The sequence below is a fragment of the Pan troglodytes genome, chromosome X (assembly GCF_028858775.2).
Source record: "Pan troglodytes isolate AG18354 chromosome X, NHGRI_mPanTro3-v2.0_pri, whole genome shotgun sequence".
Classification (NCBI taxonomy): domain Eukaryota; kingdom Metazoa; phylum Chordata; class Mammalia; order Primates; family Hominidae; genus Pan; species Pan troglodytes.
Window position 1 is genome coordinate 126598765 of NC_072421.2, and position 26417 is coordinate 126625181.

Sequence of the window (26417 nt, forward strand, 5' to 3'; positions counted from 1 at the left end):
TATAGACATTAGCTGTTGCTTCAAATGAGATGAGGAGCCATTGCAGAATTTTGATAAGAAAGGTGGCATGCTCTGACTTATGCTTTAACAAGATCACTCAGGCTGCTGTGGGTTAGAAGGTTAAGGGTGAACAGGGAGACCCATTAAGAGGCTTTTGCAATAATCCAAACATGCCACAGTGATTGCAGTAAAGTTGGTAAAAAGTGGTTAGGGTCCAAATATATTTTGAAGGTGAAATCATTAAGATTGAATGTAGACTGAGGTGAGGGAATGAGAAAAAGGGAAGAGTCAAAGGTGATGCCAAAGTTTTTGGCCTAAGCACTTGGAAGATTGCATGGCCATTAATTGAAATGAGCTAGACAATGAAAAGATCAGATTGTGGGGAAAATATCAGCAGTTTGGTTTTGGACATATTAAATTTCAGATTCCTATTAGACATCCAAATGGAATGACAAGTAGTCAGTTGGATATACAAATCTGGAGTTTGGAAGAGAGATCTGGGCTGCAGATATAAATCTGGGGATTCAACAGCATGTAGGTGGTATTTAACGTCACAAGACAGAATGATATCACTGAGGGAGTGATTATGAATAGAAGTGAGAAGCAGTCTAGGACTCTGACATTAAGAAGTTGGAAATATGAAGAACCCGCAAAAGGAAACTGGAGCAGCTAGGGAAATAGGAAAAAGAAAAACAGGGATAATGTCCTGGAAGACAAAGGAAGGATCTGCTATAGGAAATAGTGCTAAAAGGTCAAGTGAGAGCTGAGAATTGACCTTGGCATTTAGCTATGAGGAGGTCACTGGTGACCTTGACAAGAGCAGTTTCAGCAAAGTGTTAGGAGTGTAAGTCTGACTGGAGTGGATTCAAGAAACAATGGGAAGAGAGACAATAAGTAGAGATAATTATTTTAATGAGTTTTTGCTGTAAAGGAAGACAGGAAAATTGACTTTTTAAAATAATACAAATGATTACAGCACATTTGAAGGCTGATGGGAATGATTCCGTGAAGAGAGAAAAATTGTTGACATGAGAGAGAGGAAAGAATTACCAGAGCAAGTCAACATATTTAAGGAAGAGTCAGGCTGCCTTGGTTCAAAACCTGGCTCTACCCATGTTAAGCTCTGAGACTTTGGGAAAATTACCTTCTCTGTAATTCTCTGTGTCTCAATTTCCACATCTAAAAATAGAAATATAATAGTACCTGCCACAGGTTGTTCTGACTATTGAGTTAGATATTTTCTAAAATATTTATTGGCACATAGTAGGGGCTCAAAAAATGTTAGCTAGTAGTAGTTATAATTACATTCTTCTCTTAAAACACTGCTTAAAGAAGACATTTATGCAGCCAAAAAACACATGAAAAAATGCTCATCATCACTGGCCATCAGAGAAATGCAAATCAAAACCACAATGAGATACCATCTCACACCAGTCAGAATGGCAATCATTAAAAAGTCAGGAAACAACAGGTGCTGGAGAGGATGTGGAGAAATAGGAACACTTTTACACTGTTGGTGGGACTGTAAACTAGTTCAACCATTGTGGAAGTCAGTGTGGCGATTCCTCAGGGATCTAGAACTAGAAATACCATTTGACCCAGCCATCCCATTACTGGGTATATACCCAAATGACTATAAATCATGCTGCTATAAAGACACATGCACACGTATGTTTATTGCGGCATTATTCACAACAGCAAAGACTTGGAACCAACCCAAATGTCCAACAATGATAGACTGGATTAAGAAAATGTGGCACATATACACCATGGAATACTATGCAGCCATAAAAAATGATGAGTTCCTGTCCTTTGTAGGGACATGGATGAAATTGGAAATCATCATTCTCAGTAAACTATCGCAAGAACAAAAAAACCAAACACCGCATATTCTCACTCATAGGTGGGAATTGAACAATGAGATCACATGGACACAGGAAGGGAATATCACACTCTGGGGACTGTGGTGGGGTGGGGGGAGGAGGGAGGGATAGCATTGGGAGATATACCTAATGCTAGATGACGAGTTAGTGGGTGCAGCGCACCAGCATGGCACATGTATACATATGTAACTAACCTGCACAATGTGCACATGTACCCTAAAACTTAAAGTATAATAAAAAAAAAAGATTTATTTAATTAATTAATTAATTTATTTTAAGATGGAGTTTCGCTTTTGTTGCCCAGGCTGGAGTGCAATGGTGCAATCTTGGCTCACTGCAACCTCTGCCTCCCGGATTCAAAAGTGATTCTCCTGCCTCAGCCTCCCAAGTAGCTGGGATTATAGGCATGCACCAACAAGCCTGGCTAATTTTGTATTTTTAGTAGAGACGGGGTTTCTCCATGTTGGTCAGGCTGGTCTCGAACTCCTGACCTCAGGTAATCTACCCGCCTTGTCCTCCCAAAGTCCTGGGATTACAGGCGTGAGCCACGGCACCCGGCCTAAGATTTATTTTTCTGTAGACCTTCCTGACGAAGTAATCCCCACCCCATCCCAACCCCAAGTTCAGTAACTCTAATCACTCAACCTATCTCTTGGCACTTAATGGATATATGGCCATACAGTCATGCTGATATTTGCTTCTGTTTTCTCTTCTCATATGTCATTTATGTACCTACATTTCCACAAAGCCCTTCTTTCCCCAAGGGAGAAAGTACTGACTGTAGGAGTTAAGAGCACGGGCTTTCAAGTCAACTGGTCTTGACTTGGATCCCAGCTCTATTACTTGCTGACTGTAGTAAAGTCTGTCTGTAAGTCTGTCTTTACTATCTGTAAAGTAAGAATAGTAATATTACCTACCTCACAGAATCATTGGAAGAATTAAATTAGTTAATACACAAAAAGCACTTACAACAGTATTTGGCACATAAATTAATGTACAACATATTTTTGTGATTATTATTATTCCTAGAAACCAGCAACTACATCTTCTATTTGACACCATTCCCTACCCAACATCCTACCATGAACACAACTTGGTCCAAATCCACTCTTTCCTCAATCAGGGCTTTGTATTCAGGAACATTTTTGATATAGTATTTACATCTTGACTAATGGCCCTACCTGCCGGCTGGGGACATCTGTGCAAAATGTAATAAAAGCCCTCTTTTTCTCCAAGTGACTTGAAAGAATTTTATCAATGGGCCATTCATTCCCATCTCAGTAGTGCAACTATATCCAAAAAATTTTTTCAATTGAAACAAAAACAAGAATGGCTCTATTTAGATACCCAGAATTTTAAACTTAATGTTTACACCAATTAAATTTGTTAAAACAATATTTCCTTTATATTTTTCTCCCTTTCTTTTTTGTGGAAGGTAAGAGGGACTCTACATAGCTAACTTCCATTCACCATTTAAATCTCAACTTAGACTTTACTTACTCCAGGGAGTCCTTATTTCCTGTTAAGCACCCCTTGTGTTTGTGCTCACCATGGCACCAATCACAATATTTCCTCTGTACCCACGGATTCAATCAACCACAAATTGAAAATGTACTTAGGTCTATGATAGTCGCATCTGTACTGCACATGTACAGACTTTTTTTTCTGCTCATTATTCCCTAAACGATGAGTATAATGACTATTTACATAGCATTTACATTGCTTCATTTCAGTGAAGTGGTAGGGGTGTAAGTGTGACTGGAGTGGATTCAAGAAACAATAAGAGAAGAGACAATAGCGACAGTAAGTAGAGACAATTCTTTTAACAAGTTTTTGCTGTAACAGGAGACAAGAAAATTGACTTTTTAAAATAATACAAATGATTACAGTACATTTGAAGCCTGATGGAAATGAGCCTTCAAATTAAGTTGCATTAGGTATAAGTAATCTAGAGATGACTTACACTGCATTTGGTATAAGTAATCTAAAAATGATTTAAAGTATACTGGAGGATGTACATAGGTTATATGCAAATGCTGCATCATTTTGTATCAGGAGCTTGAGCATCCTTGGATTTTGGTATCCACGAGGGTTCTGGAGTCAATACCCCATAGATACCAAGAGACAACTGTGCTAGAGTTGCTTAGTTACTGGTCAGTCTTCCTCACTCCATAAGCATAAGTACTATGTTAATCTCATTCCCTAATGTCTACAACACTGAACACATAATATATACACAATAAATATTTGTTTATTTGTTATTATAGTGTTTTCCCAAACAGCCATTTTGGTAGGACTTTCCCCTTCTCAACCAGAAACTTTAATGTTGTGTAGGTATAATCATAGTTCAAAATAAAATGCAATGTCATCAGGGGAAACCTTATGTATAATCAGGTTAGAAAGCTATCTACACAGTGGTTATATACAATTTTATGTGTCATCCATGCATTCATATAGACAAAGGGAAATTTAAAAAATAAAAGAAAGCTATCTACACAGTGAGATTTGAAGGAAAATTGGAAAGTCCCTATACAAAAATATCTGCTCTACCAGACCATCTACTTCAAGACTATAGAGTACTACTGGTTCACAGATTATAGGGTGATAGGAAAAGGAAGGCAACATTCATCAAATGCCTCCTATGTACCAGGCATGTTATGTATGTTATCTAGTTTAATCCTCACAATGACTCTATGGAGTGCATGTGATTACCCACGACTTAAAGATGAGAAAATAAGCTCATAGAGGTTGAATAAATTGCCCAGGAATACACAGAGAATAAATAAAGAGCCAGAGATTAAGCAGAGGTCTGCCTGACTCCACGTGTGTGTGCTTTCTGTTATTCCACATTGACATCCAGGATACAGATCCAAGACAATTAAGTAAGGATGGAAGCAAAATATTAAAGACAGTCTGAGACTGTGTTTGTGGTGGCTACAAGTCTGTAATCAAGGTGTCAGCAGGGCTGCACTTCCTCTGGAGGCTCCCAGGGGCCTTTGTCCTTGCCTTTTCCAGCTTCTGGTGGCTGCAGGTGTCCCTTGATTTGTAGCTGCATTACTCAGATCTCTGCCTCTATGACCACATTGCCTCCTCTTCTCTGTGTCTTCTCCTCTCCCATCTCAAAACTCTACCTGCTTTTCTTTTATAAAGACACTTTTCATTGGATATAGAGTCCAGCCCGATAATCTGAGATAATCTTCTCATCTCAATATGTACAATTACATCTGCAAAGAACTTTTTTTCCAAGCAATGTAACATTCATAAGGCCTGGGGATTAGGATGTGGACATATCTTTTGAGGGGCCACAATTCAACCCATATGGTTTCTTCAAAGTGGAGAACATTTCCCAGCTATGGTAGAGGGAGATATGACTATGGAAGAATGTTCAGGTAAATGCAATGTTCCTGGCTTTGAAGATGGATGAAGAGGGCTATGAGCCAAGCAATGAAGGGTCCTCTAGAAGCTGAAAGAGGCAAATAAGTGGATTATCTTCTAAAGCCTCGAAAAAAAAAAATACAGCCCTACCTGCATCTTGATTTTAGCCCAGTGAAATTCATTCTGGAATTCTAACATCCAGAACTGTAAGATAATAAATTTGTGTTGTTTTAAGCTGCTAAATTTGTGGAAATCTGTTACAGCAGTGGTAGACAACTTATACAGGCACTGAGGAAAGTTGAGCAGATGTTTGGGTCAGAACAAGTGTGGAAGCCAGAGTCAAGAGGGCAGGTCAAAGACTAAACGGATATAAATTCCAGAAGGCAGAGCAGGGCAGACGGCAGGAATTAGGAAAGCCACAGGAGGGGGAAGGTCAGGACAAAGAAAGTAGAAGAAATGATATGCATTAGTAATATCAAGAAGCACGCTTGATAAGTTCTCTACCAGGCTAGAGAACTAATCTTAACATGGGGAGCCCAGGCCTTGTAGGGTGGAACATAGTTGGAGGCATGCTGCCCAGTTAGAATATGTGTGAGAAGGAAAGAGTGATATTATCTGGCAGGCATATATCTACATAAAGTTGCCTACAGTTTTCACACACTTACTATTTTAAGATAGTTAAGGTCCACCTTAAAGTTCAAGTAGCGTACTAAGATCATCTATTTAACACAGAGAGAACTTGTTAGAAAAATGTACTAATCATTCACCTAACAGGGTCTGAGGGAAAGACCCCCAGACTGAATAGACAAGAAACAATAAGACAATAAGAATAGACAAGAAAGACAATAAGAATAGACAAGAAACAACTAGGAAATGTTTACAGAATGGAGCATTGGCCAGGGACAAGTACTCAGCCTGGCACATGGTATAAAGCAACAAATGTTTGCTGAATGAAGGAATGAATGGATGAGTGAATGAAATCACTAAGGACTCTGGAAGTCTGTAGGACATGATGACTTAAAGAAAGGAGGCTGGGAGCGGTGGCTCACGCCTGTAATCCCAACACTTTGGGAGGCTGAGGCGGGCGGATCACGAAGTCAGCAGACGGAGACCATCCTGGCCAACATGGTGAAACCCCGTCTCTACTAAAAATGCAAAAAAAATTAGCTGGGCATGGTGGCGCGTGCCTGTAATCCCAGCTACTCGGGAGGCTGAGGCATGAGAATCGCTTGAACCCAGAAGGCGGAGGTTGCCCTGAGCTGATATCGCGCCACTGCACTCCGGCCTGGCGACAGAGCGAGGCTCTGTCTAAAAGAGAAAAAAAAAAGAAAGAAAGATGGATGGAAAAAGTTGGCAGTGAGACTCCAAAGGCAAGCTCATCAGTGCCAATACTTACCCTAACTGGGCTGATGTGTCTTCTTTTTTTGAGATGGAGTCCCACTCTGTCACCCAGGCTGGAATGCAATGGCGAGATCTTGGTTCACTGAAACCTCCACCTCCTGCATTCAAGTGATCTCCCACCTCAGCCTTCTGAGTAGCTGGGATTACAGGCATGTGCCACCATGCCCGTATTTTTGTATTTTTAGTAGAGAGGGGGTTTCACCATGTTGGCGAAGCTGGTCTTGAACTCCTGACCTCAAGTGATCCACCTGCCTCAGCCTCCCAAAGTGCTGGGATTATAGGCGTGAGCCACCGTGCCCAGCCTGATGTGTCTTTTTAATAGGTAATTGTTATAGTTTCTATTTCCCAATCTCAAAAGTAATACATCTCAAGGGAAAAGAAAAAAAAAAGTCACATGCCTGTTATCTCTCACCCCAAGATACTATTTTGAAATATTTACTTCTAGTCTTCTCTATGTCGTTGTCTGTAATTGTCCATGTCTGTGTCTCAATCACTCTTTCTTAGTGTGTGTGTATGTGTATAAAATATAGTATCTTATTCTATTTACCATTTTGTAAATTGCTTTTATTTTTAGTTTTATTTATTTACTTATTTTTCAGAAAGAGTCTTGCTCTGTTGCCCAGGCTGGAGTGCAGTGGCATGATCACAGCTCACTGAAGCCTCAACCTCACGGGCTCCAGTGATCCTCCCACCTCAGCCTCCCAAGTAGCTGGGACTACAGTCATGCACCACCACAGCTGGCTAATTTTTTATTCTTTGTAGAGACAGGGCCTCGTTTTGTTGCCCAAGCTGCCCTGGAATGCCTGAGCTCAAGCAATTCTCCTACCTTGGCCTCCCAAAGTGCTGGGATTACAGGTGTGAGCCACTGTGCCTGGTGTTTTCATTTTTTTAAACACAGCGTGGATTGTGGTTGCTTTTTCAGGTCAAAAATATTCTATTACAACGCGATTTTATATGACTCCATAATCTTTCAATCTACAAGTATAGATAATTTATTTAACCAATCTATTACCGTCTTTTTCTTCTAATTTTCCACCATTAAAAACAGTGGTATAATGAACATTTTTATGACCACTGCTTGTCACACACTTCTAATTATTTCCTGAAGGTAACTTCCTACAAGTAGAATTGAATATTTTGGCAGGTGCAGATACATATTTTCATGTTACTCCATAAAGAGATTTACCTATTTGCATTCTGACTTCAGTATATGAAAGTTCTGTTTCCTCAAACCTTTGTTAACACGGGTTATTATCAATCTTTTGTAAATTTGCCAATGTAATGGATGGATTTAGTTTGTATTTGTTTGATTGCTAATGAAGATAAATATTTCTTCTTTTATTTATTGGCCATTTTTATTTCTTCCTTTGTGATTTACATATTTATGTTCTTTGTCCATTTTCCTACTCGAGTTTCCATCTTTTTAAAATTAAGTTGTAAGAACTGTTTAAGTAGACCAATTATACTTAATATCTGCTGCAAACATTTTCTCATTTGCTGTTTTCCTTTCATTTTTATTTATCATGGATTTTTAACAGACAAAACGTGTTTAATATGTTTGTTTCTTTCTGCAGCATCAACAACTCAATCTTTTCCTCCCTGATTTATACCTTTGCAGTTATGCTTACAAATATGTTGCTACTGTAAGAGTGTATAAATAAAATAAATACCTATATTTTCTTTTCATTATTTTATAGTTTCATTTTCATATTTTAATTTTAATCCACCTAGCAAGTTTTTATTGAATGGTATAAGTTAAGGGTCTGGTTTTAGTTCATTTTTATTAGATAGTCATTTATGAGATGGTGAATTTTCACTGGAAACTTGCTTGAATAAATTCAGAAGAGTGTACTGAAAGTCAAACTTAGTGAAATAATTTTTTAAACCTACATTTTCCATATTGCATCTTAGGTCTCAGCAAGTAATGGATTCTGATCTGCAAACACAACCCAGCATGCCAGCATTTGCAGATGTACCCATAAGCCAACCAAATAGCAAGTCTCCTTTGCAAGCAAAAGGTCAACTTCTCATTGTGAAGTCTCCAGTTACAGACTCACATTCATTCTCAAATCACCCTAACACACAGAAAACAGACATATTTACTTTTCTCATGATTCTTGGGAGAATTTTGCTCTGAAACAAAGTCAACAGCCAAATCTCTCCTCAGCAAGCTGAAGCACATCCCATACTGGTCTCTGGGTGAAAGACCCTCTAGTAAACTTGGTGAGAGTGACAAGAAAAAAAGGGATTTTTTAGATTAGAAGAAAATGTTCCTACTTCACTACAGTGTCCTTTGGACCTAAATACTCTTCATTCTGAGTCGCATTTCCTATGAGATGTTACCAAGGCAAATGTTCAGGGAAATAGCAGCTGGAGCCATTTAAGGGTTACTAATTACAGGGCATTACAGGTACAATTTGTAATCCTCCTTGACAGATGTGACCCATTACATTAAGCATTGTTGGCATGTTCTACAAAGCCAGATGCAAGCTGGGATGTTGGTCTTTTGGTAGCACAGCTTTCTGGCAAGCTTCATCATTACCAGTAGCTCTGTATATAGGTAGGAGAAACAACTGTTAACATGATATAATTGGAGGATCCTTTAAAATGGCCAGTGGATTTAAAAATATCTCACTCCACTCCACGAGGTATTAATACGCAAAGACATGTCCAGATAGTTCTGTTAGATTATTAACTCTGCCGATATTATCCTATATTATTGATTTCAACATTTGGGTCAAAAAGATTTTTGGAGTCTGAGCCACAATGTTCTGACTGAAATATTTTAGAAATTAAAAAAATATTCCCAGTGATTTTCCTTCAGCCCATGCTGCAGCTGAGCAATATCTACCTGTGTGATATAGAAATGAATGCTCAGTTCAAAGCATTTCAGGAAGAAACAGAAAAATATCAAAACAATCATCATTTCTGTAAGCAAAACAAATAACTGATCAAATGACTTTTAGACTTGCCAGTCATTGCTGAGATGTCCTGGAGGTATGGCCAGAATGTTCTGCAGTCACCAAATACAGAGAACTATTGTACCTTCCACACGAGTAATGAAAAGACTTAAAGAAGAATCACATACACCTTTAATTGTTATTATTTTTCTAAGCTCTTCCTTAAAGATAGAGAAAACAAAAGGATAATTTATGTTTACAGTTCTGTGACACATAAAAAAATATAATTAAAGCACTAAATCTCTACCAAGAAATGTGATGTACAGAATTCAATTCAGCATTTAGCTGGAAAGGAGTCCCTTCGGGGAGATCAGGTTGATATGTGAGGAATCAGTTTTGAAGTCCCGTTGCTGATTTTTTTTTTCAAGGGATGGTAGTTTGGTCAGCCTTACTCTGATTTCTCCTCACAACTGTCAGTCAGAATGAATTACAGGACATATTACCTGAATCCCAACATCTAGCTACATTAACAGCCCTTGATTTTTGTTCTTTCAAATGTCATTTAGATATATGGAAGTCATTTTCTTCCTATCATATTTCCAGCACCCTCCGACAGGCAGCATTTTACATTTCCCACACAAGAGGGCTTTTTTTTTTCCTCTGCATTGGACTTCAGAATACAGAAAGTTGCAGAGTTTATTTTTTAATCTTCTTTATTAGTTGCATAAAACTGTCAACAGCCATGCTAGTCTTGAAAGTATCAGGCTGATTTAAGAGAAACTTTCCTGAACTGGGTGGAGAGTGGGGCAAAGAGATAAGCAAATGGAAGAATATAGGGAAGGGGGCAGTACTTTTTTCCCTAAAATATTTCAATCTAATTTTTTAAAAGCATAGTTCATCCTTCTAACACAGTATTGGCTCTAATAAGGATACTGCAGACTCAAAGGGTCAGAATATAAGCTTTAAATATTGGGTATGTTATTTACAGACTTGGGCACTGACCACATACGCATGCATGAATCTTGAAGAAGCATTTTTGGCTTTTCTCATGAAAAATCTATTGGGAGGCCATACATCTGAAAGCGCTGTCTTCCCTCCCTATAGGATGGGAGCCCCAATCAATCTTTTGTGTTATGACCAGATGTAAGTCTTAAAAGGGCAGTTATTGCAGGTTTTATGGAGCTGAAAGCCCGGATACTCATGAGGAGAATAAGTTCGTAATAGCCTTAAAGAGTAAACTATTCTTCAAGGTCCTAGGTTTCCACAGAGTGGCTGCTCCAGCAATCTGTAGCCATACTTTAAAAAAAAAAAAAAAAACAATTCTTACCATTAGAAAACACTTCAACATTCACCAACCCAGCTAGAAAACAAGTATTTATTGTATTTAGAGCTTTGTATACTGGAGGGGTATGTAGAAGAACCTGGTTTCCTTCAACTTGTAACTTGTCAGTCTCCCAGGTTAGAGATATTTGAGGCTCTTTAAGCATGAAAATGCCCCTCATTAACACAATGTCATTTCTTAGCCATGGCTTTGAACTTTTCCAAAAAACTATATGTTCAGAAATCCATACCACACCTTTTGAGGTATTCTCTTTATTCTAAATTTGCCTCTTCCAAATGTTCAAAAAGGGGTCCCTGTCATTGAAGCATGTTCTCTACTCCACCACCCCAAAGGGACCAATTATTCCCTTGGCCTGCTGTCTCTAGCTCAGCACCTTAATACCACATCATGCTAAGACACTGAATGGATATATGTGAAGTCCAGAACTTCTTTCATTTCCTGTAGTTCATACTGTCAACCCATACTAGAACAGTAATGGAAGAGGAATGAAAGAGACTACGGGAAATTAGCATAGATGTACTTCTTCTGGGACTTTCTGGAGAAAGTGTCCCCACTTTTGTTGCCTAGTTTACTTATGATAGAGAAGCCCAAGACAGGTTGGAGAGACAGGCGATAAGGTAATCAGAGTAATACATGGGATAATATGTAGCCTCTTACAAGCTATGTCAAATTACACCATGTAAGTAGCCACCTACTCCACGTCCTTCCTGTGAGCTCCTAGAAAGCAGAGACCAACATGTGACCTAATTAATTAGCTATTTAAACATATAGCTTTTTATTCATATAATGACCACTTCATTTAACAAACATTGGCTGACCTCCTTGCCCTGTGGACCAGGCTGTATTGGGTGCTGGATGATTTACAGCAATAAATCAGAAATAGGTGGACCTTCTGGAGGGAGAAACAATTATTGAAGCAGACACTCACTAGACCTGAGGGCACTGCACTCAGCTGAGAAGCACTAGAAGCAAAGGTTTGTAGAGGAAGTGAGTTCCACATGGGGTGACATTTAAGACAGAATCACTCTGACTTTGGGAAATATATCACTTAAAGCAACAACAAAAAGTTATGCTGCCAACTGTGAAATGAAAGGAGATGTCCTTCTGTTTGAAGGGAATTTTGTATGTAAAGGAAGTTATTCGTGGAACTCCTAACAAACCCATGACAAATAGCGCCAAACTGAAGTAGCCAAACTTTGAATCAACCAGAGCAAGAGTGTCTCTTAGCATTTCTGTGGCCTGGGAATTTTTTTTTTTTTTTTACACATTTGCCAGTTTTTATTGAGAGATCATTAACATACTATAGCATGCACAGATTTTAGGTTTTCAGTTAGGTGAGTTATGACAAATGTGTACACCCCTGTAACTACCACTCAGAACAAGTTGTAGTCTATTCCTACCACTCCAGAAAGTTCCTATTGTCTCTTTTCAGTCCTTTCCAGGTACACATACAATCACTGTTGTGAATTCCCCTATCACTATGGATTGGTTTTTGCCCATTCTTGAACATCATATGTAAGGAATCATATAGTATTTACTCTTTTGCATCTGGGCTAACACACTAGCATTCATTCAGGGCAGCACACTTGAAGAGATTAAAAGACTCACAACAGCATTAAACAAGTGAGCAATAAATACAATGCAATCCCCACTATAGTATTTCAATATCACACTGTGTTTATAAAAATACATAGAGTTACATATTCCTTTGACTGCCCTTCAACCCTAAGTGATTTGAGTTAAACTGTTTTTTCCACAAGAAAAATTTTCCTATGTTTCAAAACACACACAACACAATTTTTCCTTGATGCCAGGCTGACATGTTATGCCTACTATGTCTTCCTCAAGCAGGCTGTACGTGGCTCTACTTTCAAGCAGCACACATAACTCTCAAAGTAGGATCTTTCAATTGTGGCATAAATACAATCTACATAATGATTAAAATTTCATCATGGAACTGGGAAGGCTTCAAGGATACCACTGTACCATAACACACTGGGTGAAAACTACTGCATAGAGGCAGCCATGCCAAGGGAAACAAATGTATCTGCCTCCCTATCCCAGCTTTTGTTTTACCCTCATTTCCTTACGAGGTCACTGAATTCCACTGCCTATCATAACTGGTTGCATCAGTTGGACTTTCCCTGCCCCATTCAGCCCAGATGCTGCTGTTGTATCCCACTCTTTAATCAGAATACACAATGCCACATGCTGTGTGCATCAGAGAGAAAACAGAGCAGAAAAGACAGTTCAATAGTGGAGTTTAACTGGACAAGGAAAAAAGAATGTCTTATATCCATGACTCAAGCCTTATATATTTCCTTCTTTCAACACTGGAAAATTGTCACGTTTATGTGATATTCTGCATATGTACAACAGTGCAGAGCTATTATGTGTATACGCTCAAATATGTACACCATACCTACGACCAAAAGCTGGTTCAAGATTACAAGGAAGGAGAATGATTCTCAGATATGTGACTACTGTTTTCATTCATATTTTTGTTCTCAGTGGCTTATTCGTTAACAAGAGCCTTGCCTCACTTTCTACCACCTCTTTAATGGATTACTGATTAACTTACCTATCTATAGGGAAATCTGGCTACTGACAGACAAACACACGTTTTCAAACATTCTTGGGAAACCTAAACATACTTCCGTTTCTTCTGTGGCTACAATCCTCTAAAAAAATAGTTTCAACTTAACCCCAGTTTAGCAATTTGCTCTCTGCTCTTACCTGCCAAATATTGGGCAATGCTAGGTCTTTTTTGTCTCAATGTATACACAGGAAAGATGGGGATGTCTAAAGCTAGCCTGATGAAGAAGCACAGTTCACAGAATCTGGAAAGGTAAAGGAAAAGAGTGGCCTTTGCCTTGAAAATTACAAAAGTCTGTTCAAGGCAGAATTGTCCCGGATCTGGAATTTGTGGGAAGATCCTAGAGTTAAAATGTGTTTTTAAATGTATATTTTGTAGAGCAGCAATTCCCTACAGATATGAGTTACTAGATTCATTTGTAGGAGACAGAATCTCTTCTAGTTTTGACCATAATTGTGTTAAAAAATAAAAAAGAAGAAGAGAGGACTTCATGATAATCTCAGCACCCCCCTCAGTCCCACCCTGGATCTACAGGAATGAGGACATCATCACTTAACATATTCCACTTTGTGCTGGAGTCCAGTTAGCCCATTTTGCTTGGGCCTGGAGGCTCAAAAGAAGCTAGTTCTGAGGATGTCTCTTCCTTATCCCATCACCAAAACCTGAAGAGAAGTTCAAGCCCTGTTTTGTCTACTTAAGAGATCCAGGCTCACAGAATTGAGCTTCTCAGGAGTCTGTCCTTGTACAGAAATTTTTGGTGTTTCTCTTCTACTAATTACGACAGTGCTGAGTCCCTAGGGGCAGGGTGGAGGGTGGCAAGTGGTTGGTGGCTGAATCCAAGGTTTGTCAAAAGGCAAGCAAAACTTCCCCCTGCTGTAGGTCCAGTCAGCCTATCTCGCATTTTTCTGCATTTGGTCTCAAAGGAGAATGTAACTAAATATACAAATTGAAAGAAATCTGGAAGAAGACAGGAGAGAAGAAACCTGGGCGCCTTTTACCATTATCTTGATAAAATGGCAGTGACACGCACTCCGCCTGCCACAATTAGGGTGATAAATGCTAGTTTCTTTCAGGCTTGTTTGAAAGTCAATTATGTAGATTATTTGGAGAATACTGACAGATGGCCTTCTTCCCCATATGAGACAAACAAGCTGAACTTTGATATGTGCATAGAAAACACTGTCATTTCTCAAACATCCAGGGCCCACCAAAAGACTGATGAAACTGCCATTGGCCACTTTTGATGAACCCGGCCCTCAGGCCTTTCTTTTTTTTCCCCAGATCTCCCTCTTCTCCCACCCTCATGGAAGCTTTGCTTCTTTTCATCTTATAGTCAAATACTGATCCACTCGACCTGTCCTCGAGGTTTTGATTAACACAGAAGATTGCCACGTAAGCAGCTTTTTGTTTGTTTTCAGCTAATTCGTTTTTTATTATTCACTTGCTGCAGTAAAGCTTACTTTTATTGTCCAACCACTGAACAGAGAAAAATGGATTGATTTTAGTAACTAAATAATTCAGGCTGCAATGTGTGGTGGAGGGTGGAGGCAATGAGGAAGAATTAGGGGGAGTCTGAAAAAGCTTGCTGCAACATTGCTCTTCTGTTTTCGTAGTCCTCCACTGATCCCCTGCCCAGGTTGCAATGATTTTGATTAGATGGTGAGGAGGTTGATGGAGATGGCACTATGTTGCTGCAGTAGTGATTTAAATTAAAAAAGGTTTAGAAAATGATTGTTTAAAAAGTCTTCCTTCACCAAAAAACAACAGAGATTCGCCAAATGAGATCTGTTGCTTGTTATTTTTTTATTATATGAAGTAACTCATTGGACACAATTATTTCAATTCTGAGGTGTATTTATTCATTTTTTATCCCTAAAGTCACAAACCACTTGTCTCCACTGCCATTTATGACACCAAATAGATGAGAAGATATTGAATAAAGCAGCCCAGCAGACCAGAGCCAAAGACATCTTGATGTAAAATTGAACAAATCACAGCAGAAAGCAGCCTCATTTATTTGATAGAGGCATTAATTTCAGGATGGGGAAAAGGAGAGAGATGATGGGAGAAGAAAGAGAAAAAGGAGAATGAAGGGGAAGTTTGTTTCCGTTCTCCATCATCTGCCCATTTAGCCCTCTTTTCTCTCAGGTATTTCGTATGCTTAGGCTTCCTTAAACAAAACTCAAACACATAAGCTATAAATTTCAAAATGGATAGGTTTCACTTCATGAAAACTTAAAACTTCTGTGCTACAAAATACGTCATAAACACATTAAAAAGAAATTGCTGATTGGATTTACATTGTATATAACTGACAAAAAGTAGAGATCCAGAATATATAATGAATTTCTACAAATCTGTAAGAGAAACAATATAATAGGAAAATGGGTAAAAGACTTGAACAGGCATTTCACAAAAGAGGAAATACCAATTCCCAGTACAAATATGAAAATATGGTCAATGTCAATACTTATCAAGATAATACACATTAAAACAGCAAGGTACCATTTCCACCTCTGGCAAAATGCGAAGGCTGACAATGCAGAACACTGTCAAGAAAACAGAGAAAAGAGGAATTTCATACTCTAGCTATGGAAATATACTTAGGGACATGACATGGGAGAGCAATTTGGCAGTATCTAGTGTATTTGAAGATGTACCTTCCCTAAGGCCCAGTAGTTCCACTTGTAGTCATTTATATTAGAAAACTTTTGCACACATGAATAAGTAGCATATTCAAGGATGTTGCCACAGTATTGTAATAGGAGACAATCTAAGCATTCACGAAAAGAGAAATAAGTACATTGTTTAATAGTCATATAGCGTAAGACAAGACAGCAAGTAAGATGAAGGATCTAGATATGCGGGCATCAACAATGATACATAAACTTTAAAAACAACAATAATATATATATAATCTGCATATATATTTACATATATTATATTGTAATATTATATAGTATATGTTAATATGTGGTTTTAAATACACTAACATGCATGGGAAGCATACACACCAACTACAGGATATAGGTTACCCCTAAGGAGAAACAGGAGAACAATGTAATCAGTGAAGGGTGGAGTACAAGGGGGGTTACAACTCTATAACGGTTTATTTTTTACAAAAAAGCAAGACATTAGCATTTATTAACTTTGGGTTATGTGTCATGGGTGCTCATTAAGTTGCTCTTTATACTTTTCTGTTTGAAATGTTTCATTTTTTTCCTTTCTTTTTTTCTTTTTATTTTGAGACAAGGTCTCACTCTGTCACCCAGGCTAGAGTGTAGTGACACAATCACAGCTCACTGCAGCCTTGACCTCCCTGATTTAAGCAGTCCTCCCACCTCAGCCCAGCTAATTTTTTAAATTTTTTTGTAGAGAGAGGGTCTCACTGTGTTACCCAGGCTGGTCTTAAACTCCTGAGCTCAAGTGATCCTGGCACCTTGGCCTCCCAAAGTGCTGGGATTAGCGGTACAAGCCACCACACCTGGTTGAAATTGTTTATAATCCCTTTTTTTTGAAACAGGTTCTCACTCTGTCACCCAGGCTGGAGTACAGTGGTGAGATCATGGCTTACTGCAGCCTCAACCTCCTGGGTTCAAGCGATCCTCTTGCCTTAGCCTCCCCAGTAGCTGGAACTACAGGCATGTAGTTCCATGCCCAGCTAAGGTTTAAAAAAAATTTGTAGAGACAGGGTCTCACTATGTTGCCCAGGCTGGTCTCAAACTCCTAAGCTCAAGTGATCTTCCTGCCTCAGCCTCTCAAAGTGCTGGGACTACAGGCAGGAGCTACCATGCCCAACTAATTTCATAATCCAAAAAGAAATAAAACAAAATAAAGTAATTCTATTGTGTTCTATCCCCATAAAAAAGCCCATCTAATGCACTTCTCTTATAAGCAAATTCCTACTAAAATGTTTATTCACTGAGCAAATGTTTATCAAGTGCCCACTATATACTAATTTAATTGTATTTTAGAGCACATTGTGCCTGAATCCAAATGAATACACCTCTAATATTGGAGTTTCAGGTACAAGGACAGACCAGTGGTTAAGATTTACATAAGAGCAGGAGGAGTCTTCATGGTATCTCTCAAATACTAACCCAAATCTGGGCAGAAGAGAGAAAAGAGAGAGGAAAAGTGGGCAGTGGAAGGAAAACAATGAACACCTGTGAGCACCTAGCACTTACAATGTTGTCGCTAGTTCGTGAAGAACCATTTTCTATACTCAAGTGGTCCCCATTCCTGCATTGTATAGATACACCCCAATGCTTCCATAGTTTGGCAGTTACAACCTAGGTGTTACAAACCTAGGCCTTTGGATAGCCTATGGAACTGCCCATGTCAACCACAAAGCGGGATTCCAAATTACATGACATTAAAAGATAAACACTCTATAAAGTAGCAGCGGACAATGTAAATCATACTAACAATTTTGTAGTGAGGAGGAGGAAACGGTTAACATCAAACAGCAAACAACTAATCAAAATCCTCAGAAGGCATTTATCTCCCAAAGTTCCTCTTCAGCTGCCAATTTGCCAGTTTCTTCCTTTCTTGTTCCCATCCTCATTCAACTTTCTTCCCGTTTCTTATCAAGATCAATCTAGGCTGGGCATGGTGGCTCATGCCTGTAATCCCAGCACTTTGGGAGGCCAAGGCAGGAGGATTGCTTGAGCTCAGGAGTTCGAGACCAGCCTGGCCAACATGGTGAAACCCCGTCTCTACTAAAAATACAAAAATTAGCTGGGCGTGGTGGCACACGCCTGTAATCCCAGCTACTCAGGAGGCTGAGGCACAAGAACCGCTTTAACCCGGGAGGCGGAGGTTGCCGTGAGCCAAGATCATGCCACTATACTCCAACCTGGGCGACAGAGTGAGACTGTCAAAAAAAAAAAAAAAAAAAAAGAGCAATTTAGCTCCATCCCACCTCTCTAATCCTGGGCAGCAACTAAATTGATAAGCTCCCAGCTGTCTTATCAAAACATACAACAAAAGTGGGTCTCTCTATAGACTGGAAAGACATTAGCAAGTGTTTTCTCAAAGAGATCATAATGAAGTACCCCAAAATACCTGAAACACCGTGGTAAAATTAGGGTGATTGAACAGAAGTCAATTGAATCAGTAAGCTATTGCTAGTAAAGAAAAAGAAATAAACAAAACCACCTCAAACTCAGTATTTTAAAGAACATCTTTCATTGTCATTAATTAATCTGCAGATTGGCAAGAGGTTGGCTGATCTAGGCTGGGTTTGGCTTGGCCAGCAGTTCTATTTCAGGCTGCATGTCCATCTGGGCTTAGCTCCTTGCTAAAGGACAGGCTGAAATCTGCTTACATATATTTATTCTGGATCCCAGGCCGAAGGTGCAGCTTTTCTTATGGAGATAGCAGAGACACAAGAGACCAAGCTCAACTACACAAGCATATTTCATGTCTCTGCTTACGTCACATCTGTCATTATCCCATTGGCCAAGGTAAGTCACATGGTTGAGTTCAAAGTCAAGGGACTGGAACATCTTATCCTCTGGGGTTGAGAGAAGGAAGAGGATGTTTTTGAATAATAACCAAATCTACCATATCAATCAAAGTATCTCTTAATTCTGTGCTGGAGGTCTTTTGTCTGTTACCTTTGTGGCAAATATTTCCACTAAATCTCCCCAATAAACTTCTGGAAATCCTAAAAGGCTCTCTTTGGGGATACTGTAAAATATCCTTCATTTAATGGAGGAGATAAATGGTATTATTTGACTTGCAGAGAAATGGGTCCAGGGATAGAATATGCAGGCAATTTTTGTCACATTGATGGATCAGGAATCCCACAAATTACCCAGTGGATCCTCCAACCAACCAAAAGTTATAAAGAATTCAGGGGTTCTAGGAAGGTAAGGGGAGGCATTTTTATCTATTGGAAACTGTCAACAGGGAGTTTTGTTTCCTTGTTTTATTCATTCATTCATTCACTAAATATTTTTATCGAGCATCAACTGTGGGTCAGGCATTGTGCTGAGGGCACATGGTGAGTAAAACAGCTGAGATACAACTGTGCAGTGCCATAAAAGAGAGGAACATAGTGCTGCAATTGAGAGCACTGGTATGGGAGGGGAGAGGATAACTTATAGTGATTACAGGAGGTCTCACTGAAGAGGTAGCATTTAGGCTGAGATCTGAAGGGTGAGAAGGATCTAGCCACATGAAGAATTAGAGAAATTACATAACCATGAGGCATATCAGAGTTTATTACCTATAACATTGATGAGAAATGTTAAAGAACCAAAAGGCATTATATGATGGATTTCATTGTAACTGCTTTAGAGAAAAATGTCATGAGAAAGAAATCTGTGGCAAATAAAAAGGGAAGTAAAGGGGATAGAATAGAAATGCACTAACACTTTGTCCTGTTGTTACCCTCAATATCATACACTTCACTGATTATACCCTCCAAAGTGTATTGCACCCAGCAACAAAAATTGACATACAATCGAAGCTCTGCTACAAAGGAGCTAGCAACCTTGGGTAAATCACTTTCCCTCACAAATCCTTGGTTTTCTAATCAGTAAAAAGAGAGATTGCCTAAATCAGTTTATCTCCCAAAGTGTATTCATCAAAAATCTTGTTTGCTAGAATGTTAGTGTTATGCAAAGATGAGGGTTAACATTGGATGGAATTAAGCAGGTTTCTTACTACAATGCTTCTCAGAGCCCTAAAGTGTACTCACTTAGATTGGAAACCTCTCTGAAGGAAACAGACTAAGCTATGTGTCTCCAAAACTTAATTGATCAAGTAACTCCTTTTCACTGGTGATAGTCCAGAGATAGTATTCCAAGGAGCACACCCTGACACTCAAGGAAATGGTGAACTGGGGGCTCTCTAAGGTCCATTCCAGCTCTGAAAGTTTCTGTGATGAGCATAAGCACCTAAAAGGGAAAGCCTGTTGGTAACAGATTTTCTACTAAATAATATGATACATGTATGTAATCATACCTCAATTAAACACAAAATATTAAAATAAGGAAGGCCAGGTGCAGTGGCTCACGCCTGTAATTCCAGCACTTTGGGAGGCCGAGGCGGGTGGATCATGAGGTCAGGAGTTTGAGACCAGCATGGCCAACATGGTGAAACCCCATCTCTACTAAAATTACAAAAATTAGCCAGCCGTGGTGGTGCCGCCTATAATCCCAGCTACTCGGGAGGCTGAGGCAGGAGAATTGCTTGAACCTGGGAGGCAGAGGTTGGAGTGAGCCGAGGTCACGCCATTCCACTCCAGCCTGGGTGACAGAGAGAGACTCTGTCTCAAAAAAAAAAAAAAAAAAAATTAAGGTACAATTCTAGTTCACTTAACACTAAAAGCTACTCTTTAGTGAACACTGTTATAGCAAAATTATACAGTACAGTATATATGTGGAAGATAGGCTATAATTAAAAAGATAAATAATTATCAACGAGATAATGATGACAAGAATACTTTTGTGCTGAAGTTTGAAGGGATGATATATAAAAAAAGAGAGCTGAAATAGAACTATGCTGAAAACCATAAGAATGGCATACTTTTTTTTTTTTTTTTTTTTGACAGAGTCTTGCTCTGTCTCCCAGGCTGGAGTGCAGTGGCAGGATCTTGACTCACTGCAATCACTGCAACCTCCGCCTCCTGGGTTCAAGCAATTCTCCCTGCCTCAGCCTCCCAAGTAGCTAGGATTACAGGCGCCCACCACCATGCCCGGCTAATTTTTTTATTTTTAGTAGAGACGGGGTTTTGCCATGTTGGCCAGTCTGGTCTCGAACTCCTGGACTCAAGTGATCCGCCCACCTGGGCCTCCCAAAGTGCTGGGATTACAGGTGTGAGCCACCATGCCTGGCCTAGAATGGCATACTTCCTTATTTTAAACACTTCCTTGTTCATGTATTCTGAAATCATGCCAGAAGTTTAGGAAACAATTATGATTAAGTGTAATTAAGTGAGGAGCATGGGATTAGTTAGTCCTTGTCCTCTTCAGGAGACCATCACCACATTGATCATTTCAGGATTATTTATTATCTTTTCTCATTTTGCACCATTTGGCCAGAAAAATTGTTAACAAATTTCTTTAAGCCACTTATAATTTACCATGTCAATGAGTGTGTCAGCTTTGTCATTTTGCAGGCTATTTCCCAGGTAATAGACATACATTCATTTTACCTTTCTATGCTTCTGCCATTCTTAACAAATAAAACCAGGGTACTGGAGCAGTACATGTGCATCCAGATAACTGAGAACATTCATTTGTTTTCTCAGATTGTGTGACCTTTGAGAAAGTCCTTATCCTGACTGGACCTCAATTTCCTCATCTGTAAAACAAGTGGTTTGGACTAGATTTTTGTTAAAGTCCCTTCTAGCTCTAAAATTCTCTGATTCTATTTTGTATTCTAATTCAAATTACTAGCAAATTATACACTTTATTTTAAAATCCCTTTCCCGCCTACCTTCATTCTATTTTCTAAATATATCTTTTAAATTCTTAAGCTATCAAATTTTAGATGCATAAAAAGATAAGTAATTAAATACCCTAGAACATCCAGACTTACAATCCATTCATTAATTAGTGTAATTTCAGGTAGAGGATAAAAAAATGAAATAAACAAAACCTGAGGTGAGGACAACTTAATAGCATATAATTTTAAGTGGACAGATATGAATATGAGCTTCTCTGGGTTCTCATGTATGCTTCAATTTTCCCAATATCTTTGTTTCTCATGAACAATATTTTAATCAATCACTGATTCTTATTAAACATCCACAATGTGCCATTCTTGTACTAGTTGCTACAGAGGGTTAAAATAGTCTTCATTGACTTCAAAAACCTTCAGCTGGGGCTGGTGAAACAAAACTTAACCCCAAGGAACAATTAGGGAGAAATATCAGACAACATATAGTCAGGGGCTAAATTGTGTGGTATAAGCCAGCAGTTCTCAATCTTGTTCCCCACTACAACACACATAACGAATAATGTTTCCTATACTTGAAACAGTGTAGTACTCAGTAAATATTTATTGAATAAATGTGTGAATGAATCTTCACATGCTTAAGATAATCATACAGTCGTATCCAGGATTCTAATAATCTCAGCCTTTCTCCCCCACCCAAGATAACACACCTATCTGAATACAGGTGATTGAAAGACATGTCTATTATTGGACTAATCAACTTGAATATATATTATTTAAGTGGCTACCGCACATATATATACACACACACGTGTTTATTCCAGCACTTTATGTGTGTGTGTATATATATATATATATACACCCATATATATATACACCCATATACACCCATATATATATACACCCATATATATGTATATATATACACCCATATATGTACATATATACACCCATATACATATGGGTGTATATATATACACATATATATGCAATATATATACACACACATATATACACGTGTGTGTGTATATATATGATAGCCACTTAAATAATATATATAATTATCTGTACCAAATTAAAACATATTTCAGAACTAGTATTGTAACACCGTGGTTAAGACTTGTCAGAGACTTTAGGTGCTATAGGAGCTCAGTGAAAACAGAGATTATTATGAGCTGAAGTATTACCAAGGGCCTTCATAAAGGCAAAGGAAGAAAAATTAAGAAAATAGATTGAAAAGCTACAGATAAGCCATGAGGAGTAGGAAGGGAAGAATAAGTATAGAGTGGGCAGGAAGCAGTGAGGATGCAGACCTGAAGTGGAGGATCATTGCTGGGGAACAAAGGGAGGCAGGCTTGGGAAGACGAGGTAGGATTGGTTTATTGCAGGCTATAGAAACCAGTCTGAAGCACTCAGAGTGATCCAGAGGGCAACAGGGAGCTATTGTAGAGACTCAAGCAAAGTCCAGCGGAAAAGGTGTTTGTGAGATCTGTGTATGTATGAATGAATATAAAAAAGACAGGGTGAAAAAGATGAGCAGGGCAAGATTTATCTTTTTTATAGACCTTTTCTAAAGAGGTGGCAACTGAAGCCTGGCATTTTAATACCATTTTATGAGGCTTCATACATTTTAATTAATGTTAAACTGATTTATACCCTGAGGAGTTATACACAAATGGCACAATCAAATAAAATAAAGGAAGACACATGTGCACAAGTTTGCATGTGTCTATATGTGTTTATAGACACATCTTTCAACTACATTTGACTGTACTTCTGTTAGAAGTGCCAGGTTCTACCCACATCCCAGCCTACTGGCTTCAATCAGAAAGGCAGAATTAACAACACAACAATTTGGAAGGGTTTATTGCCCATTATTTGACCTAAAACAACTTGAACAGTATGAAAAAGTGAGGCTCTAACACAAAAAGGGAGATTAGTCACGTAGCCACTTTGCTGGCCCCCCTGTTGTGTTTCAACTGTGGGCTGCATTTATTTTTCCCATCCTAAAATCAAGTTTCCTAAAAGCTTGCCATGCATTTTAATGCAATTGCTTGCATTTCCCCTTTGGGAAGGAAGAAAACAAGACTTTCCTTATTGCTGAGCTGGAAATGTGTATGTGTACATTTGGGGGTGGAGGGGTGAGGGAACAAGGCATAATAAGAGAATGAAATGGTTGGCTTTTTAAACCTCATAATCCCAACCCTAACTACACACAGATCTCCCAGATTCAGTAGTGGCAGGTGGCAGACACGTACTCACCCATAAGCAATGGAGACAAATTAGAAGCATACAATAAATAAGCCTTTGAATTTGTAAAGCCTTTTATGCTTTATAAATTTTATCACAGTTGATCTTCATCCTACCCTTACATGGTAGAAAGGGCAGGAATTGTTTTCTCCTTTATTTGACAAAAGAAGAAACCAAGATGAAGAAAGCTTGAGTGACTTGCCTAAGATCTCACAAATAAGGCGATATACTTTTAAATCACTTTTATTGAGATATAATTCACTACCATAAAACTCACCTTTTTAATTTTTTTTTTTTTTGAAACAGAGTCTCTGTCTCCCAGGTTGGAGTGCAGTGGTACAATCTCGGCTCACTGCAACCTCCACCTCCAGGGTTCAAGCGATACCCCTGCCTCAGCATCCTGAGTAGCTGGGATTACAGGCTCCCGCCACAATGCCTGGCTAATTTTTTGTATTTTTAGTAGAGATGGGGTTTTGCCATGTTGGCCGGGCTGGTCTGAAACTCCTGGGTTCAAGTGATCCGCCCACCTCAGCCTCCCAAAGTGCTGGGATTACAGGTGTGAGCCACCGCAACTGGCCAAATTCACCATTTGAAGTGTATGCGTTAGTGTTTTTGCACAAGATTGTGAAGGCATCACTGCTGTCTAATTCCAGAACATTTTTATTACCCCCTACAAAAGAATTCCATATCCATTAGCAGTTACTCCCCACCTCTTTACTCCTCCCAGGCCCTAGAAAACAATAACCTCTGTTTCTGTAAATTTATGCTCTGGACATTTTATATAAATGTAATCATAGAATACGTAGTCTTTTGTGTTTGGTTTCTTTCATTTTGCATAAGTTTTCAAGGTTCATCCATGTTTTAACATTCATCATGTTTTTCTATGGCCAAACAATATTCCATTGTATACATATAGCACATTTTATCTATCCATTCATTGTTGGACATTTGAATTGTTTCCAGCTTTGTGGCTATTATGACTAATGCTGCTATGAACATTCAGGTACATGTTTTTGTGTGAACATGGACTTGCATTTATCTTGGGTATACACCTAGGAGTGGAATTTCTGGGTCATATGGTAATGCTACATTCAATTTTTTGAGGAACTTTCTTTTTTTTTATTATACTTTAAGTTTTAGGGTACATGTGCACAACGTGCAGGTTAGTTACATAAGTATACATGTGCCATGTTGGTGTGCTGCACCCATAAACTCGTCATTTAACATTAGGTGCATCTCCTAATGCTATCCCTCCCCCCTCTCCCTACCCCACAACAGTCCCCAGAGTGTGATGTTCCCCTTCCTGTGTCCATGTGTTCTCCTTGTTCGATGGCCACCTATGAGTGAGAACATGTGGTGTTTGGTTTTTTGTCCTTGCGATAGTTTGCTGAGAATGACGGTTTCCAGCTTCATCCATGTCCCTACAAAGGACATGAACTCATCATTTTTATGGCTGCATAGTATTCCATGGTGTATATGTGCCACATTTTCTTAATCCAGTCTATTATTGTTGGACATTTGGGGTGGTTCCAAGTCTTTGCTATTGTGAATAGTGCCACAATAAACATATGTGTGCATGTGTCTTTATAGCAGCATGATTTATAATCCTTTGGGTATATACCCAGTAATGGGATGGCTGGGTCAAATGGTATTTCTAGTTCTAGATCCCTGAGGAATCGTCACACTGACTTCCACAAAGGTTGAACTAGTTTACAGTCCCACCAACAGTGTAAAAGTGTTCCTGTTTCTCCACATCCTCTCCAGCACCTGTTGTTTCCTGACTTTTTAATGATCGCCATTCTAACTGGTGTGAGATGGTGTCTCATTGTGGTTTTGATTTGCATTTCTCTGATGGCCAGTGATGATGAGCATTTTTTCATGTGTCTTTTGGCTGCATAAATGTCTTCTTTTGAGAAGTGTCTGTTCATGTCCTTTGTCCACTTTTTGATGGGGTTGTTTGTTTTTTTCTTGTAAATTTGTTTGAGTTCATTGTAGATTCTGGATATTAGCCCTTTGTCAGATAAATAAATTGCAAAAATTTTCTCCCATTCTGTAGGTTGCCTGTTCACTCTGATGGCAGTTTCTTTTGCTGTGCAGAAGCTCTTTAGTTTAATTAGATCCCATTTGTCAGTTTTGGCTTTTGCTGCCAATGCTTTTGGTGTTTTAGACATGAAGTCCTTGCCCATGCCTATGTCCTGAATGGTATTGCCTAGGTTTTCTTCTAGGGTTTTTATGGTTTTAGGTCTAACATTTAAGTC

The 26417-nt window shown here is 38.9% G+C and overlaps 1 long non-coding RNA gene across 1 annotated transcript in view; it reads left to right on the forward strand.

The window, feature by feature from the left end:
* Positions 1 to 26417, forward strand: part of LOC107971137 (uncharacterized) — a 130258-nt gene that overhangs the window by 40787 nt on the left and 63054 nt on the right. The window contains exons 2-3 of the long non-coding RNA XR_001714062.4: positions 14779 to 14889; positions 18849 to 18965. This is a non-coding gene — a long non-coding RNA (uncharacterized LOC107971137). The remainder of the gene's footprint in view (positions 1 to 14778; positions 14890 to 18848; positions 18966 to 26417) is intronic.